This window comes from Triticum aestivum, chromosome 7A (genome assembly GCF_018294505.1).
Source record: "Triticum aestivum cultivar Chinese Spring chromosome 7A, IWGSC CS RefSeq v2.1, whole genome shotgun sequence".
Lineage (NCBI taxonomy): Eukaryota > Viridiplantae > Streptophyta > Magnoliopsida > Poales > Poaceae > Triticum > Triticum aestivum.
Genome location: NC_057812.1, coordinates 315,561,922 through 315,573,733, shown reverse-complemented (window position 1 = coordinate 315,573,733; position 11,812 = coordinate 315,561,922). Strand labels below are relative to the sequence as shown.

General features: G+C 45.4%; 1 long non-coding RNA gene across 1 annotated transcript; it reads left to right on the top strand.

Moving 5' to 3' along the window:
- The first annotated feature begins 7,360 nt into the window (after positions 1-7,360).
- Positions 7,361-10,809, top strand: LOC123154127 (uncharacterized). Its single transcript, XR_006476688.1, has 2 exons — positions 7,361-7,785; positions 10,449-10,809. It is a non-coding gene; the product is annotated as an uncharacterized lncRNA (long non-coding RNA).
- The last annotated feature ends 1,003 nt before the right edge of the window (positions 10,810-11,812 follow it).

Sequence of the window (11,812 nt, the reverse complement as noted above, 5' to 3'; positions counted from 1 at the left end):
GCAGTATTAATTTCACAAGATTCAACATCGGTAAGAGGAGCAATCGGAGTGCTAAGGAAATCATTGTTGTTGGTATTGGTGAAGTCACACAATTTAGTATTATCTTGAGCCATCGCGACAAACAAGCAAACTAACACACGAGCAAACAAAAAGCAAACGGGCAAAAAGAGGAAAATAGAGAGAGAGAGAGAGGATAGAGAGAGAGAGGGCGAATAAAACGACAAGGGTGAAGTGGGGGAGAGGAAAACGAGAGGCAAATGACAAATAATGTAATGCGGGAGATAGGGATTGTGATGGTTACTTGGTATGTTGACTTTTGCGCAGACACCCCGGCAACGGCGCCAGAAATTCTTCTTGCTACCTCTTGAGCACTGCGTTGGATTTCCCCGAAGAGGAAGGGATGATGCAGCAAAGTAGCATAAGTATTTCCCTCAGTTTTTGAGAACCAAGCTATTAATCCAGTAGGAGGCTACGCGCGAGTCCCTCATATCTACACAAAAACAATAGCTCAACGCAACCAATGCGCTTAGGGGTTGTCAATCCCTTCACGGTCACTTACGAAAGTGAGATCTGATAGAGGCGATAAATAATATTTTTGGTATTTTTGGTATAGAGATGCAAAGTAAAAAGTAAAAGGCAAAGTAAAGCAAAGCAATAATAAAGTGATGGAGATTGATATGATGAGAAAGAGACCCGGGGGCCATAGGTTTCACTAGTGGCTTCTCTCAAGAGCATAAGTATTCTACGGTGGGTGAACAAATTACTGTTGAGCAATTGACAGAATTGAGCATAGTTATGAGAATATCTAGGTATGATCATGTATATAAGCATCACGTCCTAGACAAGTAGACCGACTCCTGCCTGCATCTACTACTATTACTCCACTCATCGACCAGTATATATCTAGCATGCATCTAGAGTATTAAGTTAAAAACAGAGTAACGCCTTAAGCAAGATGACATGATGTAGAGGGATAGTTTCATGCAATATGATAAAAACCCCGTCTTGTTATCCTCAATGGCAACGATACAATACGTGCCTTGCTGCCCCTTCTGTCACTAGGAAAGGACACCGCAAGATCGAACCCAAAGCTAAGCACTTCTCCCATGGCAAGAAAAACCTATCTAGTAGGCCAAACCAAACTGATAATTCAAAGAGACTTGCAAAGATAACCAATCATACATAAAAGAATTCAGAGAAGATTCAAATATTATTCATAGATAGACTTGATCATAAACCCACAATTCACCAGTCTCAACAAACACATCGCAAAAAGAAGATTACATCGAATAGATCTCCACGAGAGAGGGGAAGAACATTGTATTGAGATCCAAAAAGAGAGAAGAAGCCATCTAGCTACTAACTATGGACCCGTAGGTCTGAAGTAAACTACTCACACTTCATCGGAGGGGCTTGGATGATGACGTAGAAGCCCTCCGTGATCGATGCCCCCTTCGGCGGAGCTCCGGAACAGGCCCCAAGATGGGATCTCATGGATACAGAAAGTTGCGATGGTGGAATTAGGTTTTGGCTCCGTCCCCGATCGTTTGGGGGTATGTATGTATATATAGGAGGAAGAAGTACGTCGGTGGAGCTTGGAGGGGCCCACGAGGCACGGGGGCGCGCCCTAGGGGGGGCGCCCTCCACCCTCGTAACCGCCTCGTGGATTTCTTGATGGAGGGTCCAAGTCTCCCGGATCTTATCTGATGAGAAAATCACGTTTCCGAAGGTTTCATTCCATTTGGACTCCGTTTGATATTCCTTTTCTTCGAAACCCTAAAACAGGCAAAAAACAACAATTCTTGGCTGGGCCTCCGGTTAATAGGTTAGTCCCAAAAAATAATATAAAAGTGGATAATAAAGCCCAATAATGTCTAAAACGGTAGATAATATAGCATGGAGCAATCCAAAATTATAGATACGTTGGAGACGTATCACCAAGTCCGTCCCGCTGGAGTTCCTCGTCGCCGGGAATCGCCTCCCTGACCCTCGGACTGGCCGGATCCGCCGCGCCCGCTGGTCCCCTGCCCTTGCATCTTGCCTCTGGCCATCTTCTGCATCGCCATGAACTGCTGTTGCTGCCTCTGTTGGTGTCGACCAGCAGGATCTCCCTCGTCCCGAGCGGCCGCACGACCCTCCCTCTCGCTCGCTTCGCGTGGGCCTCATCAAGGCCCAACAAGGCGTTGCAGCCCAACCGCTTCCCCTGCCGGCCACCCTCTTCGCTAGCTGGGCTTGGCCCATGGGTGAGCTACCCTGCGCCCCTCCTTTTTTCCCTCCTGCTGGGCTAGCCGGCTGTTCGGCCCATAGACGTTTTTTTTCGTTCTGCGAATTTATCTTTTTTCCTGTGCATGCATAATTACAGAAAATGCCCTTGTTTCAAATTGTTAATAACTAAATAACAGTGCATCGGTTTAAAATGAATTATATAAGTAACTTGACTAGAATTTCATCTAGTTTCATAATATGCAACTTTCAACCATGTTTAATATGTTTAAAGTGTTGTTTGTTTAAATTTGCTCATATGCCATGTTAAAAATGATTTATTTCATAACTAAATAACCGTAGCTCCAAACCTAATAATCTTTATATGTAAATGTGGTAGAAAATTTCCTAGTTTAACATGGTGGCATTGCTTTGCATGTTTAATAACTCTAAAATTATGTTTAGGGCAGAACAGTACCAAACCTTAAAATATGCATATGGGGTTTTACCGGAATTGTTGTTCGTTGTTTCCGGCCTCATTTAAACTTGCCTAGATAGGTAGTTTTGTTGTGCTTCACCCCTTGCCATGTTAATCAACATTTAGTATTGTTGGGTACATAAACGGGAGAGAACTAATTAATTGTTGTGGTGTTTCGTCAATATGCAACTCGTTGCATATTGAGCTCCACTTAACTTGTAGTTTTGCTTGTGCACTTTGCCATGCCATGCCTCATTAAACCGGACATGCATCATACTTGGTTGTGCATCATGTCATGCTTATGTGATGGTTGTTTACCATGTTGTTTGCTTCTTTCCGGTGTTGCTTCTTCGGGTTAGTTCCGTTAGTGTCGCGTTTGTGAGGATTCGTTCGACTATGTCCGTTTGTCTTCTTCATGGACTTGTTCTTCTTCCTTGCGGGATCTCATGCAAGATGACTATACCCTCGAAATCACTTCCATCTTTGCTTGCTAATTGCTCGCTCTATTGCTATGCTGCGATACCTACCACTTGCTATAACATGCCTCCCATATTGCCATGTCAAGCCTCTAACACTCCTTTCCTAGCAAACCGTTGTTTGGCTATGTTACCGCTTTTGCTCAGCCCCTCTTATAGCGTTGCTAGTTGCAGGTGAAGATGAAGTTTGTTCCATGTTTGGAACATGGATATGTTGGGATATCACAATATCTCTTATTTATATTAATGCATCTATATACTTGGTAAAGGGTGGAAGGCTCGGCCTTATGCCTGGTGTTTTGTTCCACTCTTGCCTCCCTAGTTTCCGTCATACCGGTGTTATGTACCTTGATTTTGCGTTCCTTACACGGTTGGGTGTTATGGGGACCCCTTGATAGTTCGCTTTGAATAAAACTCCTCCAGCAAGGCCCAACCTTGGTTTTAACATTTGCCTCACCACCACCTACCCTTCCCTCGGGTCAGCCAACCCGAGGGTCATCTTTATTTTAGCCCCCCCGGGCCAGTGCTTGTCTAAGTGTTGGTCCGAATCGAGCCGCCTGCAGGGCCACCTCGGGAAACTCGAGGTCTGGTTTTACTCGTAGCTTGTTTCATCCGGTGTTGCCCTGAGAACGAGATATGTGCAGCTCCTATCGGGATGTCGGCGCATCGGGCGGTCTTGCTGGTCTTGTTTTACCATTATCAAAATGTCTTGTAACCGGGATTCCGAGTCTGATCGGGTCTTCCTGGGAGGAGGAATATCCTTCGTTGACCGTGAGAGCTTGTGATGGGCTAAGTTGGGACACCCCTGCAGGGTTTTTAACTTTCGAAAGCCATGCCCGCGGTTATGGGCAGATGGGAATTTGTTAATGTCCAGTTGTAGAGAACTTGACACTTAACTTAATTAAAATGCATCAACTGTGTGTGTAGCCATGATGGTCTCTTTCCGGCGGAGTCCGGGAAGTGAACACTATTCTTGTGTTATGCTTGAACGTAAGTAGTTTCTGGATCACTTCTTGATCATTGCTAGCTTCACGACCGCTGCGTTGCTTCTCTTCTCGCTCTCTTTTGCGTATGTTAGCCACCATATATGCTAGTGCTTGCTGCAGCTCCACCTCACTACCCTTTCCTACCCATAAGCTTAAATAGTATTGATCTCGCGGGTGTGAGATTGCTGAGTCCTCGTGGCTCACAGATACTTCCAAACAGTTGCAGGTGCCGATGATACCAGTGCAGGTGATGCAACCAAGCTCAAGTGGGAGCTCGATGAAGATCACATTCGTTGTGTTGTTTCGTTTCCAGTTGATTAGTAGTGGAGCCCAGTTGGGGCGATCGGGGATCTATGCATTTGGGGTTGTCTTTATTTATGTTGGTTCCATAGTCGGACCTTAATTGTATTCTGGATGATGTAATGCTATATTCATGTATTGTGTGAAGTGGCGATTGTAAGCCAACTCTTTAGCCCTTTCTTATTCACTACATGGGATGTGTAAAGGTTACCCCTCTTGTGACATGCCTACTATGCGGTTATGCCTCTAAGTCATGCTCCGACATGTGGGAGATATAGCCGCATCGTTGGTGTTACATCATGCTACGTACCATATCCATAAGAGTGCGCTTGCAACGCTCAACGACGCCATTTTGCCGAGGTTCACCAGGCATTGAATATTGGGCAACCATTCCATTTCCAGCAAGATATTTCATGAATGGTCCTGGAATTTTCCCATAAGGAGCATGCCTACCATAATATTCCCCCCCCCCCGCGATCAGACCGTACTACTTTGATCTTTAGGTTGAGTTGATTTTCAACCTCGGCTTTATAAATCTTAAATTTGTCCAAAGCTTCGGATCGATCACGTATGGGGTAAATGTAGCCATAGCGAGAGAAATCGTCTGTGAAGGTAATGAAGGAATCAAAACCATCCATAGACTTTACGTTAAGAGGTTTGCATATGTCAGTATGAATAAGTTCAAGGACCGATGTGGCTCTTACTGCTCCTTTCTTAATTGTTTTCATACATTTCCCTTAATACAGTCAATACAATTGCCCGCATTAGAGAAATCTAGTGGATGAAGTATTTCTTCTTTAATCAATTGTTCCATTCTCCCCCGGAAATGTGGGCCAAGCGACGATGCCACAATTTTGAAGAAGGACTGATACTTCTCCCATTCTTTTTATGATTGCGTTCATTCATGTTCATCTCGCAGAGATTCACACACATAGGATAACAGGAAAGATTTAACATATAAAGTTTGCCTCATCGGACGGCGAGACCAACATCCTTATTACAATACTTTAAAAAACATTGTTTCTCCCCGAAGGTATAATGAACTCCAAAATCATCTAAACATGAAACTGGAATCAAATTCCTACTCAAAGTAGGCACATAAAGAACGTCCTTGAGCTGAAGTAGGAAGCCAGTGTGCAACTTCAAGGTGAGGGAGCCCACGGCTTCAACTTCAGCCTCTTTCCCATTCGCGACATTAAGTCTTCTTGTACCCCTTAGGGTGTGGCTTATATGGAATCCCTGCAAAGAATTCGTGACATGAACATTCGCGCCTGAGTCAATCCAGCATGTAGATTCAGAATAATCAACATATAGAGATTCATCTACAAGAGTGATCTCATCCTTACCCTTTTTATTCAGCCACTTGAGAAAACCTGGACAGTCCGCCTTGACAAGATTTGGCTGCTTGCAAAAATTGCAAAGTCTTTCTCCGGCGGCATTTGTAAGATTAACTGAAGTAGCCGCTGAAGGTGCGGGACGTGAACAACTTGCCTCGTTGCATTGCTTAGGCTTTGGAGGATTCTTTTTGGAATATAGCTTTTTGTTGGGCACATTATTGTTATGAGCATGGTTCTCATGCTTCCTCTTTGTAGAGTTAACATGGAGAGCTTGATCTTTCTACTCACTCTTCATTCTCTCTTCCTCCTGAACGCAATGTGCAATGAGTTCAGATAGTTTCCATTTGGTTTCAAGAGAGTTCTAGTTTATCTTGAATGGATTGAATTGTGAGGGTAGTGACCTAACAACTAGGAGCACAAGAAGCTCTTCGTTCAAGTCACACTTCATGGTTTTAAGCTTTGCCGCGGCATTGCTCATACTTAAGATGTGCTCCCTCACATTTCCATGCCCGTCATATTTTGCAAGCAGCTTGTGCAAAAGCTCATCTGCATACACTTTCTCTGAGCCCTTAAATTGTTCTTCCACCGATTTCAAATATTCGACGACACTTTCATTGGCAGGAATAGCCCCTTTAATCTCAGTCAAGATGGAGAAGTTCATAATTAGGAACGCCATTCTATTTGACCTCTCTCACTTCTCAACTTTAGCATCATAGTCTTTCTTAAGCTCAACATACCCAGTGGCACCCTTTGCAGGTTCCACTGGTTTACTTTCCCTCAGTGCAAGATCAACCTTATGCCATCCGAGGTGCAAAAGCAACGAGTCCTTCCATGATTGGAAGTTATTCCCAGTAAGTGGCTCGATCTCGAGGCCACGAGAACCGGAAGGTATCATGATCTCAAATATCATAAGTAAAGGAAAAGAACATCATAATTAAATTAAATTGCACAAAAATTAACCCATGTTGGTTTGATCTATTTTTATGCAAAAATTAACTCCAAATTATATCACTGTTGGGCAGAAATTAATAAGGAATTAACGGAGTGATTCAAAAATGTAAAACAACATTGGTCTGTATTAAAAAAATGATCACATTAATCTCATGTGTACTATCAATTTTCCAACATTAATAATTCATCATTCATTGATGTTACCATGAGATGAACATAAATATGCCATAAAATGACACAAACATTAATCCATAAAAGTTTTCTAAATAAAATTTCTCGTTGGTTCCATTTCATTCAGAAAACTAAAACATAATTTTCAGCATCATTTTTTCTCGCAATTTTTTATTTATTTCTAACAGTGCAGACCATTTTGAGGATAATCATAATACGTAAAATGCACTGAATAAACAACAACAAAAATGCACAGAAACTTTAATTTTAGCCCAAAACCCCACGGCAGCCCGTTAAGTTTCTAGCCTAGCAGAAAAAAACATTAAATAAAAATCCTTTTCGGCGGGCTAAGGCAACTTGGGCCGAAGCCCAGTCGCAAAAACGACCTGTTAATCGGCCGAAGGCCCGTCTGGAGCAGCGCGTCAGGCTTGCCCGTTGGATCGAGCCGACGGCTCGGATCGCTCCTCAGTGGAGGAAAACACTGCCAGGTCAAACCCTAGCCTTATCCCCATTTTGGTCCCGATTCACTCGCTCCCGAGAGAGAGCTCGACTGCGGCGGCGACGGCGAGGCGTGCCCGCAGATAAGACACGGCGGCGCGGCGGAGCAGCGTGCACAAGGACTTCGTCCCGCCCGCTCCTCCGTCGAGCGTAGCTCCGGTGACGCGGCGACGCAGTTGTGGGGCATTTCGCCGGCGGCTGCCGGCGCAAGCTTTTGGCGGCGGCGACATCCGAGGCGCGGAGGCCAGGCGATGCGCACGTGCATGAGAATGGCAGCGGCGGCTGCTGCTTCATTCCACGAGCCACCGCGAAGGGCGGCGGCGTCCTGGCCATGGCGTGCGCGCACGACAGTGGCCGTGCGGACCCCGAAGGCCGGCATCATCTTGGTGAGCCCCCAAACCTCTTCTTTTGTTGAACTTCATTCATTTTGGGCTCTGATTTGGGATTTGACTTTTCTAGGGTTTCAGTTAGGGGATTTCTAGAGTTGGGTTCAGCTGAATTGGCAAAAGTAGATTCTTTAATCTCGCCAATTCATATTTCTCGGGAACTAAAACAGTGCTAATTAACAATCTTGATGCGGAAACGTGGCAAATCAAACTAGCAGAACATGATTTATCATAATCATTGGATAATTAGCACTGACCCATAGCCAATTAGACTTTGACCGAAACACATAACCCTAGAGATCAAACATCGACTTCAACAGAGGGCAATCTAACCTTATTCATGAACCATTAGACTTAAACCTTAATCATCAGTACGTAATCAGGATCATCAAACTTAAGCAGATCATCTTAGGGATCTAATCTAGGCTTAACCATGCTTAAGATACCATTATTAGACTTTTAATCCCGTAGTATCTACTTAACAGATCGTAAGCCAGGCGTTAGATCACCTAATAGCACAGATCAGAGAGATGGATTAGGTTCTTACCACCAATGGAAGCAGCCATTGGTGTCGACGATGCGAAGTCCGGTGCCTACTCGATGCAGGCTCGGTGAAGATGCTCGCTGCAGGTAGCGGCCTCCCTCCGGGCGCCACCAGCACTGCCCTGGGACAGGGGCAGAGCTTGGAGATAATCTTCCCGTCGTGCAGCGCTCCCCCAGATCGGTTAGGGTTTTGGGATGTGGGGAGCAGGAGTAAACCGTACAAGAACTAGTCTGACGTAGGTGCCGGCTGCTCCCCCATCTTTTATGTGCGCTGCCGACAGGGGACCAAAACCATAGTTGGTTAGGGTGCCCCCGATCAGGGCGCGTAAGTTGAGATCGAGGGGTACGAACGTTGGTTCGTGACCTCCCTGTTTCTCTCTTTAACGTAACTTATTTCTGGGCTTTTATTTTCGTTTTGGCCCATTGGGCCTCTAGATCAATACCAACATAGGTAACATGAAGTCAACGTCTTTGGAAACATTGCCCAGGAAGATCAACCAATCACAATATATCCATTTACCCTGAACCCCATTTATTGCCCATTTTGCTTTCCATCTTGCTTCTTATGTACATATATATAAAATGAACACATTGTGAAATATACATATCTGTCAAATATAGAAGGGAATGACAGACAAACAGTTCAATAATTTCTGATGAATAAGATTAAAAAAATCGTAAGCACATAGTACAACCATTTATCCACTACTCCTCACAACTGAAGAGATGGGAGTATCAACCAAAAAAAAGTAAAAACTTCCACCTTATGCAAGCATCTGTTAATAGCTACATTGTCAAAAGAAAAACTAAATGTTTGCATAAGCAGTGCTAATCTGACATAACATTGATTCTAAGCACATGTACATCTCTTGAGGAAAACTAAAACCCCATGGTGCCATTTAGATACATTAGTGGAAATGTAATATGACAAAAAATAACTTTCAGCTATAAGAAAAAGAAACAGGGTTAGAATTTATTAGGAAGTCACAAGCTCATACAAGTTACAGCTACATCAGAAAATACTGACGTTTCACAATTTAATAGTGCCCCATGGAAGGAAAAGCCGCACACACCTTAGCCTTCCATCTTGAGAGAATAACGGAATAAAAATCAGAAAATTATTAAGGAATGAACATATAAGAAAACTTGAACATTTGTTGCATATACATAACTCCAAATTATGCACTTACAACAAAAAAGTCATTAGTAACAAATAATTGCTCTCTGTTTTTTTTCTTTTGTTCAAGACGATCGCAGATTCGTCTGAAAATTCACCAGCATACTCTCCATTTCCACCTGACCAACAGAAAAGAACATACACAGTAAGATATAGCTGAACTGTACAATATTCAACGACAACACAATACGTGTGACAGATAGAGATACTATCTCATTTTATAAATGTTATATATTGGTAGACAATATTATGGATGCCGAAAGAAAATTCAAACACAATGTCAGTATGCTATTTTTTCTCTTGCATCTCTCTACCAACAAACATGCAAAGCAATACATACATTAAAACTAAACTTATTACCATAAATATGGTCAAATTTCAGGCTCCACCCTTTATAACCTTGGAGGTACACAAATTGCACAAAGCATTCAAAAATATATCATTCAGTTCTGCTTAAATTGAAAAAAAAATGTAAAGCCAAACTCAAAATTTTCAAAGAAAAGAGAAATGACCTCATCTCACAATACTGAAAGCCATTTAAACTGAGCCACCTGTTGCAAGAGTGTAAGGTGGGGGTGGTTCGATGCTAAGCCACGGTCACCGATGGTGTGGATACATCCGCTTTTTTCTTCTATGATTCACATAAATATTAGCCGAACAACACAATGAGAAAACAGTCATGGAGGCACAGTGAAGCCAATTTCCATCAAGGCAAGGGGCAAGAACTATTCCTCACATCAGTAGCTTTATTATGGTATATGCATCTACTTTATACACCAGCTTTGCCTAAAAAATATATGTGCATGTACTTTATATATGAATCTATTCATATATGTCCACCTACACATATTATAGAGAGCTGGTTAGGAATAAACTTGTGATTTAGCATATTCCTCTTCGTCGTGCGACTGATGCTTTGTTCAAATGGTCTGGTTATTTGCAGCTTTGGCGGCCGCTTAGCCGGCCCAGGGAGAGAGACGCCATCACCTCCATCATCACCCAGCTAATGGCCCTCCGATTGACACCGCCGCTTCCCCCACCTCCTCCGGAACCAGATTAGATCGTCATGTCGTCCACTCCGCCGCCATCGTCTCAGATTGTGTCTTCGTCCTTTTGTGTTGGGCGTGATGTGCCGTGCCCACAACGGAACTTGGGTATTGTGTGTGTGTCCGTGCTTGTTGGTGTGGTTCATGACTTGCGGTGGCGTTGCGTTTGTGTGTGCGCTGTGTTCTGTTGTTACCTTGATACTTTGTGCTTGGTGGGTGCTTTATTTATAAAGCGGGGCGAAAGCCTTTTTCGGTACACATATTATAGAGGTAACGCCCGCGTCGTCCTCCCCCTGGGGCGACTCGGGCGGCTAGAAACCTAGCCGCCGCCGCCGCAAACTCCCTCCTTCCCTCCCTCCGCCGCCGCCGGAAGACGTCGCCGGGCTAAGCCCGGGGGCCGGCGGCGGTGGCGGGGGATCTCCTCTCTCGCGCGTCTTCGGGGTAGGGAGGACCCCAAGGCGTGTGGTGGCGCGACCGATCTGGGATTTGCGACGCGGCGGATGGCGGCAGGCGGCGCCAGGCTGGCTCGTCCTCGGATAGCGACGGCTTGGTGCGGCAGAGGCCAGGGCTGCGGGCGCTGTGGATGGCCCTTCGGGCGGCGGCGGCGGCTGCGGTCGACGGCGGCCGGCTTGGCTATGGTGGCGTGCTTGCTGCCTTCAGATTGGCGACGGCGGCGTGGAGGGCCTGGTGGTCTCGGCGGCGGCACCTACGATCAGATTTGTTCTGACCAGTGCAGCCGGCGGTGCTGGTCATCTCTTCCGTCAGAGGTGGTCGGCCTGAGGCTGGGTGTTCGGATCTCGGGATCCGTCATCTGGCACCAGCTGCGAGTCGGGAAGACGTAGTTGCCGGTGAAAACCGAGCCGACGGCGGGCGATGGTGGCGTTTCACGTCGTTACCTTGATGAAGGCATCGTCATGTGACTACCGTCGACCCACTCGTATTGCTCTGGGGGAAACCCTAGGATCTGGTGTTCCAGACTGGACGATGGCGGCACTGCGGTGTCGTTTCTCTTTTGGGAGCGTCGTTTTGTGGAGCAACGCTGGAAGTAGGGGCAGGAGGTGGAGCGGCTTCGTCTTGCACGTAGCTTTGGTGGAGATGTCAAGTCATGCCTGACCGACAGGTGCTACGCTTGGTCATGCCTGGTCGGCAGGTGCTAGGCACGACAGATTCTCCAAGGGCTTCAAGCTGTGTCGGCTGGTGGTACGTGGCAGCATGGCGCTGAGGTGTATCAGTGGCGACCGCGACGTGTACAGCTGTTTGC